Genomic DNA, 12049 nt, shown 5'->3' on the forward strand with positions numbered 1-12049 from the left:
TGAAGTAAAAATATATATTCTTTTACATATATGAGATTATATTAGTAAAGAAAACTAAAAAGAGTGAGACAGAAAGTACCCAGGCTGAAGTTTAAATCAATGTTTACATTCTCCTAACCAATTTTAATTTTATATTTATTATAATTTATATTATATATTATATTACATTTATATAATTTTATATCTATTAAGTCTTGAGACAAAGGTTGTAGGTATGTATGCAGATAGTTAGGAAGGCTAGGCAGGCAGGCATGCTCACATAACTGATCCTCAGTTTTTTTTCTGAGATGGAGTTTTGCTCTGGTTGCCCAGGCTGGAGCGCAGTGGTGTGATCTCAGCTCACCACAGGCAACCTCTGCCTCCTGGGTTCAAGCAATTCTGCCTCAGCCTCACGAGCAGCTGGGATTACAGGCATGCGCCACCAAGCCTGGCTATTTTGTACTTTTAGTAGAGAGAGGGTTTCATCATGCTGGCCAGGCTGATCTCGAACTCCCGACCTCGGGTTGATCTGCCTGCCTTGGCCTCCCAAAGTTTTGGGATTACAGGCATGAGCCACCACGCCCGGCCTTTTTTTTTTGAGACAGAGTCTCACACTGTCACCCGGGCTGGAGTGCAGTGACATGATCTCGGCTCACTAATCTTCAGGTTTTTATATACCAGTTATCATCATCAGTCAGTGTTCATCTACAAGCAATCTTGCCTCCAAAGTTTGGAGTCTCTGGTCCTTAGACGTTGCGCTGCCACTACTCTCGTATTTTTGCCCTTGAACACACCTCCTAAATGATGTAGGTAAGACTACGTATATTTAGTACCACTCAGAGCACTCTCAAGTCTCAAGGATTTGTCTTTAAAAAAAAAAAAAAATCGTATTCTCTCTTCAAAGACTCAAATTCTAGACTTTGAATCCAGGGCATTCCAAGATTTGAAGAACATTCAATCCAGAGGGAAAGATGTGGTAAATTCAGTCTGAGCATTCTATTCCACTCATATGAACTTTTCCTTCTTTGTTTATCCTCGGGAACTATTCTAAGTTGCTTTAGATATCTATGAAATGATAGCGAGGGAGGTCTAAGAAGGAGAAACTATCTCAAAGGGTAAGAACAAAAGACTTATGTGTAAGGTTGCCCGAGATGGCATCGTTTACAAAACAGGTAAGTCACTAACTTCCTATAAAATGTTTAATGATTAAGGACTAAACAAATATTATAATATATTCATACAATATTGTGCAGCTCCTAAATTCATGTTATAGGTAAACATGGAAATATATACTTATTGCTAAGTAAACAAAGTATATTACAAAACAAGACCTATAGTTTGATTCTATTTCAGTTAAAAAGCAAAAATCGGCCAGGCGTGCTGGCTCACGCCTGTAATCCCAGCACTTTGGGAGGCCGAGTCAGTTGGATCACAAGGTCAAGAGATCGAGACCATCCTGGTTAACATGGTGAAACCCCGTCTATACTAAAAATATAAAAAAATTAGCCGGGCATTGGTGGTAGGCACCCACAGTCCCAGCTACTCAAGAGGCTGAGGCAGGAGAATGGTGCAAACCCGGGAGGCAGAGCTTGCAGTGAGCCCAGATTGCGCCACTGCACTCCAGCCTGGGCAACAGAGGGAGACTCAGTCTCAAAAAAGAAAACAAAAAAAAAGAAAAAGGCAAAAATCAGTGCTGGACGTGGTGGTTTGCACCTACAATCCCAGTTATTCAGGAAGCTGAGGCGGGAATATTGCTTGAAGCCAGGAGTTCAAGATCAGCCTGGGGAACACAGCTGAGATCCTGTCTCTAATAAATAAATAAACAAGCAAAAAACTTCACTTATATCCAGTCATCCATCTACCTATCATCCATCCTTCTAGGTTGGAACATATGGAGCAACATGGAACAAGAAACAGTAGTTATCTCTGGGTAGCGGATCAAGAAAATCTTTTCTTTTCCGTATTGCTAATCATGATTTTCTCTCTTTTTTTTTTTGAGAAAGGGTTTCCCTTTGTGGCCCAGGCTGGAGTGCAGTGGTGCAATCTTAGGCTCAGTACAACCTCTGCCTCCTTGGCTCAAGTGATCCTCCCACCTCAGCCTCTCAAGTAGCTGGGACTACAGATGCACACCACCACATCTGACTGATTTTTTTTATTTTTTATAGAGACAAGGTCTCATTATATTGCCCAGGCTGGTCTTAAACTCCTGGGCTCAAGTGATCCTCCTGCCTCAGCCTCCCAAAGTACCGGGATTACAGGTGTGAACCAACATGCCTGGCTGCTAACATTGATTTTTTAAAAAATATTTCTAAGTGAACATTTATTTTATAATACAAAGATTATTTTATTTACTTTTTAGACAGGGTCTTGCTCTGTCACTCAGGCTGGAATGCAGTGGTAGGATCACAGCTCACGGCCGGGCGCGATGGCTCAAGCCTGTAATCCCAGCCCGCACTTTTGGGGATCGGAGGGCGGGGCGGGATCCACAATGTCAGGGAGATCTGAGGACCATCCTGGCCTAACACGGTGAAATCCCCTCTTTGTCTGGTTATACTAAAAAAAAAATAGCAAAAAAACTAGCCGGCGAGTGGCGGGCGGGCCCTGTGTCCCACTACTCAGGAGGGGCTGGAAGGCCAGGAGAATGGCGTGAACCGGGGAGCGGAGCGTTGCCCGGTGAGCTGACGATCTGGCCAGTGCACTCGCTTTGGGGTGACCAGACCGAAGACCTCCGTCCTCAAAAAAACAAAAAAAAAGAAAAAAAAAAAGGATCACAGCTCACTACAACCTTGACCTCCTGGGCTCAAGTGATCCACCCACCTCAACCTCTCAAGTAGCTAAGACCACAGGTGTAAGCCACCAAGCCCAGCTGATTTTTTAAATTTTTAGTAGAGATGCTGTGTTGCCCAGGCTGATCTCGAACTCCTGGACTCAAATGATCCTTCCACCTTGGCCTCCCAAAGTGCTGTGATTACAGGTGTTAGCCTCCGTGCCAGGCACCAAACCTTCATTTTGTTTGATTCTGGTATGTAGATATGGGATTGATTTTTGTACAATGACTTTATATCCAGCAACTTTGCTACATTTACTTATTATTAGAACAATTCTAATACTTTATCCTTTTTGGGGATTCTCTAAATGTATCATGTTATTATCTACCAATAAAACTGTTTTATTTTCCTTCCAAATTAATACTTCATTTTTTTGTTCATGTCTTACTGTACGGACTAGGCCCAACACAGACTGCATGGAAATGGTAGCTCATTGCCCTTATCTTACTCTGCTTCTTGAGCTGCTTGCTTGGTAGTTATGCAGTTGCTTACTCTGAGAGAAGACTGAGGCGGGCAGATCACTTGAGGTCAGGAGTTTGAGAACAGCCTGGCCAACAGGGTGAAACCCCATCTCTACTAAGAATACAAAAATTAGCTGGGTGTAGTGGCAGGTGCTTGTAGTCCCAACTACTCAAGAGGCTGAGGCAGGAGAATCGCTTGAACCCAGGAGACAGAGGTTGCAGTGAGCCGAGATCACACTACTGCACTCCAGTCTGGGTGACACAGAAAACTCTGTCTCAGAAAATGAAGACAACATGACAGGGTGAAACCCTACTGTACTAAAAGTACAAAAATACAAAAACTTAGCCAGAGCCCGGCACAGTGGCTCACACCTGTAACCCCAGCACTTTGGGAGGCTGAGGTGGAGGTAGGCGAATCACTTGAGGTCAGGAGTTCAAGACCAGCCTGGCCAACAGGGTGAAACCCCATCTCTACTAAAAACACAAAAATTAGCCGGGCATGGTGGCGGGTGCTTGCACTCCCAGCTACTCAAGAGGCTGAGGCAGGAGACTCGCTTAATCCCGGGAGACGGAGGTTGCAGTGAGCCGAGATCACGCTACTGCACTCCAGCCTGGGAGACAGAGCAAAACTCTCAGAAAACAACAACGACAATGACAACAACAACAAAACTTAGCTGGACGTGGTGGCATGCACTTGCAATCCCAGCTATTAGGGAGCCTGAGGCAGGATCATCACTCGAACCCAGGAGGCAGAGGTTGCAGTGTGCTGAGATCATGCCACTGAACTCCAGCCTGAGTGACAGAGGAAGAGAGTGAGACTCCCCATCTCAAAGAAAGACAAACAAACAAAAAAAACCCAGCTGGGCGCAGTGGCTCATGCCTGTGATCCCAGCACTTTGGGAGGCTGAGGTGGGTGGATCACCTGAGGTCAGGAGTTTGAGATCAGCCTGGCTAACATGGCAAAACCCCATCTCTACTAAAACCACAAAAATTAGCCAGGCGTGAAGACACGTGCTTGTAGTCCCAGCAACTCTGGAGGTTGAGGCAGGAGAATCACTTGAACCCAGGAGGCAGAGGTTGCAGTGAGCCAAGACTGAGCCACTGCACTCCAGCCTGGATGACAGGGCGAAACTCTATCTCAAAAAAAGAAAAAAAGGAAAAAAAAAAAAAAAAAACACCTTAATGACATCTGCAAAAGTCTTTTTGTCATGTAAGGTAACACGTAACAGGTTTCAGAGATAGAAGACATAAACCTCTTTGGGGAGGGGGCGTTACTTTGCCTACCACAAAGGGTGAGGACAGCTCATGAGGTAGACACAGACCACCACTTGGAAGCTTTCTCACTGCTATAAATCAGTACCACTCCCAATGATTCAGCAGTTCAGAGAGGTCTAAGGTAAATTCCCATACTAAACGGAAAGTGGCCCAATGACAGAATTTCTTCTTCACATGGTAGGCCAAAGCTCCAAGAAGGTGACAGGACGTTGCAGTATCATTTATATGAAAGAGACTGAAAAAAAGCCTGAAAACTAGACATGAGCGACTAGCTCTGATATAGTAGCTCCACTGTATACAGAACAGAAAACGTAGAAAATAAATTCATTTATTGACATTGCATAACACTTGGTCCCCTTCCCACTCCCTTGAGGTCAATGACTTGCTAATACAGGTTATTCTTTATCCAAAACGCCTGGGACCACAAGTGTTTCAGATTTTGGAATATTGCATTTTATACTTACTGGCTGAGCATCCCTAATTGGAAAATCTGAAATCAAACTTTTGGATTTTAGAGTCTTTTGTATTTCAGATTTTTGGACTAGGGATATTCAATGTGTACAAACTCTATACTTGAGCGAGGGATTTCAACTATTATCTGTGGGCACACTCTGGGAGGCCAAGGCGGGAGGGTCGCTTGAGCTCAGGAGTTTGAGACGAGCCTGGGCAACACAGTGAGGCCTTGTCTCTAATAAAAAAGTAAAAACAATTAGCCAGGTGAGGTGACGGGCGCCTGTAGTCCCAGCTACTCAGGAGGCTGAGGCAGGAGGGTCGCCTGAACCCAGGAGGTGGAGACTGCAACGAGCTATGATCACACCACTGCATTCCATCCTAGGTGACTGAGACCCTGTCTCAAAAACACAAAGAAACAAACAAAATGGACGGGCGCGGTGACTCACGCCTGGAATCCCAGCACTTCGGGAGGCCCAGGTGGGCGGATCATAAGGTCAGGAGATCGAGATCATCCTGGTTAACACGGTGAAACCCTGTCCCTACTAAAAATACAAAAAATTAGCCGGGCGTGGTGGCGGGCGCCTGTGGTCCCAGCTACTCGGGAGGCTGAGGCCGGAGAATCACTTGAATCTGTTAGGTGGAGGATGCAGTGAGCTGGGGTCATGCTACTGCACTCCAGCTTGGGAGACAGAGTCAGACTCCAACTCCAAGAAAAAAAAAAAAATACTGTAGACAAAGAAGGTATCCAGTGAGAGTCTACCTAATCTGTTTGAAGCAAGTATCTTTCTTTGTTCAAACAAATGTAAGTGACAAGCATCAAGCTGTAGAAACTAAAGCTGAGGTCCAAGAAAACAATCTGTCCCTCAGGCTGGAGTATGGTGGCACAATCACAGCTCACTGCAGCCTAGACTGAAGCAATTCTTCCACCTCAGCCTCCTGATGAGCTGGAACTATAGGTGTAATATCATCAACCCTGGCTAATTTTTATATTTTCTGTAGGGACAAGTTTTTGCCATGTTTCCCAGGCTGGTCTCAAACTCCTGGGCTCAAGTAATCTGTCTGCCTTGGCTTCCCAAAGTGCTGGGATGACAGGCATGGGCCACTGCTCCCGACCTTCAACTGAGTTCTTCAAATTATAGACTCTGTGAAGTATGCTAAAAGAATGAAAAAGCAAAGAGATATAACGGGACTGAGGCCGGGCATGGTGGCTCATGCCTGTAATCCCAGCACTCTGGGAGGCTGAGGCCGGCAGATCACCTTGAGGTCAGGAGTTCGAGACCAACCTGGCCAACATGGCAAAACCCTGTCTCTACTAAAAACACAAAAAAATTAGCCACGTGTGGCAGCACACGCCCCTGTAATCCCAGCTATTCAGGGGGCTGAGGCAAGAGAATCACTTGAACCTGGGAGGTGGAGGGGGTGCAGTGAGCCGAGATCGCACCACTGTATTCCAGCCTGGGTGACAGAGTGGGACACCGTCTCAAAAAAAAAAAAAGATATAAAGGGACTGCAAAAAATAAAGGTTGTCAGATACAATGTAAGAGAACAAATAATGCAACAGCAGACTTAAAACCTGAACTAGGTTTTAAGTCTGTAGTAAAGAGTAGAATCAATGCTATAAAAATATATAAAGAGGACAAACTTGAGAAACCTTCCCAGAATGCAGAAGAAAAGCAAAAACCGATCAAAGTGACGACAGAAAAAGTGACACACAGGACAAAGAATGGAGCTCTAACACAACAGTAGAGCAGAGATCACTGAAGAAAAGAATGGAACAAAGAGAGTATTTGCACTCAGAGGCATATAAGGTGAAAACTTTTCTGGTTCAAAGACACAATGATAACATTAATGCCAAATCAGCGCTCTTGAAGCAATGTCTTCACTTGGATACTACCAGCTCAACAAAACTCAAGAACTCCTCAAATTCACTGATGCTGCCATTCACATCTTCACATATGGCACAGACTCTCTCTCAAACTAGGAAGATAGTTGCCTTACGTGTCTGCATCTCCCAGGCGGTGTTGGCAATACGTGTTTAGTAAATATCTGCAGAGTAAGCACCAAGGCAGGACAAAACATGAGACTAATCTCGACCAGTAATAAAACTGCTCACATTGCTGCCACAGACGAGCACCTGAGATATGTTTTACGTTTCCTAGTGATGAGCCCTAGAAGCTGGAGGAAACGTTTATATTTTTCAAATCTCTTTTTTATTTTTTTCAGACGGGGTCTCGTTCTGAGACCCAGGCTGGAGTGCAGTGGCACAATCATAATGAGCCTCGAACCCCTGCACTTAAAAAATTCTCCCGCCTCAGGCTCCTGAGTAGCTGGGCCTACAGGTGCTTGCCACCACACCTGGCTATGTTTCAACTTGTTTGTTTAAACTTGTTTAAAACAGGGCCTCACTATGTCACATAGGTTGGTTTAGAGATCCTGGCCTCAAGTGCTCCTCCCACTTTGGCCTTCCAGAATATTGGGATTACCGGTATGAGCCACCATGCCTGGCCCTTTTGCAGATTTTTCTTTTTTTAATTTTTATTTATATATTTTTTGAGACAGAGTCTCGCTCTGTCACCCAGGCTGGGGTGCAGTGGCACAATCTCAGCTCACTGCAACTCCGCCTCCCGGGCTCAAGCAATTCTCATGCCTCAGCCTCCCGAGTAGCTGGGACTACAGGTGCGCACCACCATGCCTGGCTAATTTAGTAGAGACGGGGTTTCACTGTGTTTGCCAGGCTGGTCTCAAACTCCTAGCCTCAAGTGATCCGCCCACCTCAGCCTCCCAAAGTGTTGCGATTACAGGCGTGAGCCACCATGCTAGGCCCCCTTTTGCAGATTTCTAAAAGGTCAAGAGTTCCTAAAGATTCCCTGACACATCCACGCTAATCTCCTAGGTTGGCCACGGAGATGAACCATATGAGCTTATCATCATTCTTTTCTCTTGAGCTTCAGTATCCTCTTTTACAAAATTTGAAGGGGGTGGCTCACGCCTACAATCCCACCACTTGAGGAGGCCGAGGCAGGAGGATGACTGGAGCCTAGGAGTTCGAGATCAGCCTGGGCAAGATGGTGAGGTCCCGTCTCCAATTTTGTTTTTTTTTTTTTGAGACGGAGTCTTGCTCTGCCACCCTAGCTGGAGTGCAGTGGGACGAACTTGGCTCACTGCAACCTCCGCCTCCTGGGTTCAAGCAATTCTCCTGTCTCGGCCTCCCGAGTAGCTGGGATTACAGGGCCCACCACACCTGGCTAAGTTTTGTATTTTTAGTAGACAGGGCTTCACAATGTTGGCCAGGCTGGTCTCAAACTCCTGACCTCGTGCTCCACCTGCCTCGGCCTCCCAAAGTGCTGGGATTACAGGCGTGAGCACCACGCCTGGTCAAAACTTTTTTTTTTAAAAATCAGCCAGGCTGGCCGGGCGCGGTGGCTCAAGCCTGTAATCCCGCACTGTTGGAGGCCGAGACGGGCGATCACGACGTCAGGAGATCGAGACCATCCTGGCTGACACGGTGAAACCTCGTCTCGACTAAAAAAAATACAAAAAACTAGCCGGGTGGAGGTGGCGGGCGCTGTAGTCCCAGCTACTCGGGAGGCTGAGGCCAGGAGAATGGCGAAATCCGGGAGGCGGAAAGCTTGCAGTGAGCTGAGATCCGGCCACTGCACTCCAGTCCGGGCGACAAAGCGAGACTCCCGCCTCAAAAAAAAAAAAAAAAATGCAGATTCCTGGGCCCACTTCAAGACAGTTTAAATCACAGATTGGAGGGGTTCAGAAATCTATAAAAAAAAAAAAAAAAAAATAAATAAATAAAATCAGCCAGGCATGGTGGCACATGCCTGTAGTCCCAGCTACTCAAAATAAAAAAAATTTAGTTGGTCATGGTGGCGCGCCTGTAATCCCAGTTACCTGGGAGCCTGAGGCAACAGAATTGCTTGAACCTGGGAGACAAAGGTCCCACCAGGGCAGGAGGACGGCTTGTGCGCAGGAATCTGAAGTGGCAGTGACTTATGATAATGCCACTGACTCCAGCCTGGGTGACAAAGTGAGACCCATCTCTTAAAAAAAAAAAAAAAAAGGAGGTAATAATACTTCCATGGTAGGCTTATTTAGAGAACTTAATGAAATACTGTACAGAAGTACCTAGCTCAGAGACTGATACATGATAAGATACTCAGGAGATGTGATTTTCCCCTGCCGTGGGTGGGGAACAATAAAGCAGAGTACCACTTTATATGATTATATTATGTGGCCAGGGACGCTCTCTTTGGCCAGGGACGCTCTCTTTACCAAGGTGACAGAAGGGAGTGCGAGAGGCACACAGCCGAGTACAGCGTGTTCCCGGTTAGGAAAAGAGCAGCTGCAAAGACCCTGAGGCACGAATGCTTGGTTTGTTTGAGGAACAACAAGGATGTCAGTGTGACTAGAGCACACTGGGTTGAAGGACAGCAGGAGGACCTGAGGTCAGAGAGCTTGGGAGTGGGATGGAGGTGGGGTTAGATCAAATGGAGGGCACTGTAGGCCATTGTTAAAACTTTGGCCTCTACTCTAAGTGATAGGAGCAACCATCAGAAGGTTTTGAACTAAGAAATGACATGATCTTACTGATATTTTAAAAACAGACTGAAGAGTAGAAGGGGAAAGGAACCAGAGCAACCAGTCAGAAGGCATTTCAGCGAACTGAACCAGGGTGCAGTGGGAAGACAGAATTGTACCTGTACGTGTTTTGAAGGTAAAGAAGACAGTAAAGAAGACATTAACTGCTAATGGATTAGATGTGGAAGTGTGAGAAAGAAGTGCCAAGAATAACCCCAAGCATTTTGACATGAGCCGCCCAAAAATCAAAGCTGCCATTAACCAAGATGGGAAAGCATAAAGGAAGACCAGGATGGTGGGTAGCCGGTGGGGCAGGATTCAGGAGTGTGGATTTGGACATGTCAGGTTTGACATACCTGTTTCACAGTCCTTGAAGTGGAGACCTACCTTAGTCTCACTGAGCCGCAACTGCCGCCTAGGTAGCCTGTGGATCACTACACAGGCTGAGGGCTGGTGTGCTGGCTCTGTGCTCTCCTCGAGCCAGAACACATACGTGGTATCTGACACTAGAGCTAGGAGAGCTGATGAAGATGGGGTGTGGGAAGGGTCTGAAGCTGGTTAGTACTTCTACTCAGCACCTGTCCCACACTAAAAGACAGCTTCAATAGCCAACTCCCAAAAGCATCCTCTGGAATCAAGACCACCTTGTGATCACAAAAGAAGAGTATGAGGACCCTCTGGCCCAAGCCACGTCATCCAGTCTCTCTTCTAACTCAACATCTCCCACACGTATAAAACAACTTGTTAGCTGTCCTCAGCCTCACATACTACAAATCCCCATTATTTGCCCATTCTGAGACTAGAAGAGCAGAATTTCACTCTAAGTTTTTGTTGGAAAGGCATAAAATAAGTATTCCTCTTGGGAAAGAGGGGTTCTCTGATTCCCAAGATATAGTAGCCATTAAATGCATCCACAGAGTATGAGTTTTTGATATATCAATGTCCAGAACCTTAATCTACTTACAGCAATTTGACCAAAGGGAATATATGCTTTAATTCTGCTACAAGAAACTGATTCACTGTTTATAACTGTAAAAAAATTGGGAACATTCTCTTGATTCAATAAAGCAAAGATGGGTTAAAGAAATCTTGGAATATAAAAGAATTCTGGGTAACTATAAAAAATGATTCCATATAAGAATATATTAAAAAATGAGGAAAAAAGTAGATTACAAATAGTATATACAGCTGGGCATGTTAGCTCACACCTATAATCCTAGTACTCTGGGAGGCTGACGCAGGTACATCGCTTGAGCTCAGGAGTTTGAGACCAGCCTGGCAACATGGCGAAACTCCATCTCTATTCAAAAATACAAATATTAGCTAGGTATGGAGGTGGGTGCCTGTAGTACTAGCTATGCGGGAGGCTGAGAAAGGAGGATTGCTTGAGCCTGGGAGGCAGAGGTTGCAGCGAGCTGAGATTGTGTCACCACACTCCAGCCTGGGCAACAGAGTGAGACCCTATCTAAAAAAAAAAAAATTAAAAACAAATAGTATATATTAATATTAACATAACCTCCAGTTTTACTGAAAAGAGTGTGTGTGTGTGTATACTAGAAATTAAATATGATTATATATGATCAGCAAAATAACAGTGCTCTTCTGGGTAGAAAGAAGGATTACGGATAATTTTTCTTCTTTTTATTTGTGTGTGTTTTCCAAATTTCCTACGGTGAACAAATACTCTTTTATACTAAAACAGTTTGTTTGTTTGTTTGTTTTTAGAGACAGGCTTCTCATGTTGCCTGGGATGGTCTCAAACTCCTGGGCTCAAGTGATCCTCCCGTCTCCGCCTCTCAAAGTGCTGGGATTAAAGGTGTGAGCCACTGCAACAGGCCAAGACTTTATATTCTATATAAAGTCTCTCATATTTGTGGTTCATGTTTGGAACTTTCACTTTTTTTTTTTTAACATCTCCCTATGTCCCTAGTATATACTTCATCTAGGTCAAAAGACTTCCTCCCGAGAAGACATTTGTGGAACCTCCCCGAAGGCCTGTCCCCCAAGGGACGTGATGCTCACTGCTCTGCAGAGAAGTCAGTCACAGGGTCTTCCTGCCTCCACACAGCACTTCGCTCCCAAGTTCGGTGCCTATTACGTCCCTAGCCTAGTAATTGTTACTACACGCGGGAAAGGTGAGGCCGACTGGACTACCCTACTCTTTACCTGGCTGAAAACCCAACTGTTAAGCAGAGACTAAGAGCTCCACAGTCCCCATCAGCAACAGGGAATCGGCTTTGTTTTCTATAAACAGACAGGAAAGAAAAATGTTCAGGTTAAAACACAGTCCTCAGAGGAAGGAAAATAGAAACCAGGCAGCGGGGAATGCTTCATATTCCTACAGGTTTTTTTTTCTAAGTTAACACATGGTGTCTGCTTCTCTCTAGTCACCTATTTATCACTCTCCTCCTTAGAGAAGGGAAAAAGCCCTGGCTGTTTTCCTAGTGCAGAGTTTTGTGGTGGGGC

The 12049-nt window shown here is 45.3% G+C and overlaps 1 protein-coding gene across 4 annotated transcripts in view; it reads right to left on the reverse strand.

Annotated features, from left to right (window-relative positions):
- The window catches only part of SMG6 (SMG6 nonsense mediated mRNA decay factor), a 265269-nt gene that overhangs the window by 106749 nt on the left and 146471 nt on the right, over positions 1 to 12049 (reverse strand). The gene's annotated exons all lie outside the window — the stretch shown is intronic.

This window comes from Rhinopithecus bieti, unplaced genomic scaffold (assembly GCF_001698545.2).
Source record: "Rhinopithecus bieti isolate Rb0 unplaced genomic scaffold, ASM169854v2 scaffold_22, whole genome shotgun sequence".
NCBI classification, from domain to species: Eukaryota; Metazoa; Chordata; class Mammalia; order Primates; family Cercopithecidae; genus Rhinopithecus; species Rhinopithecus bieti.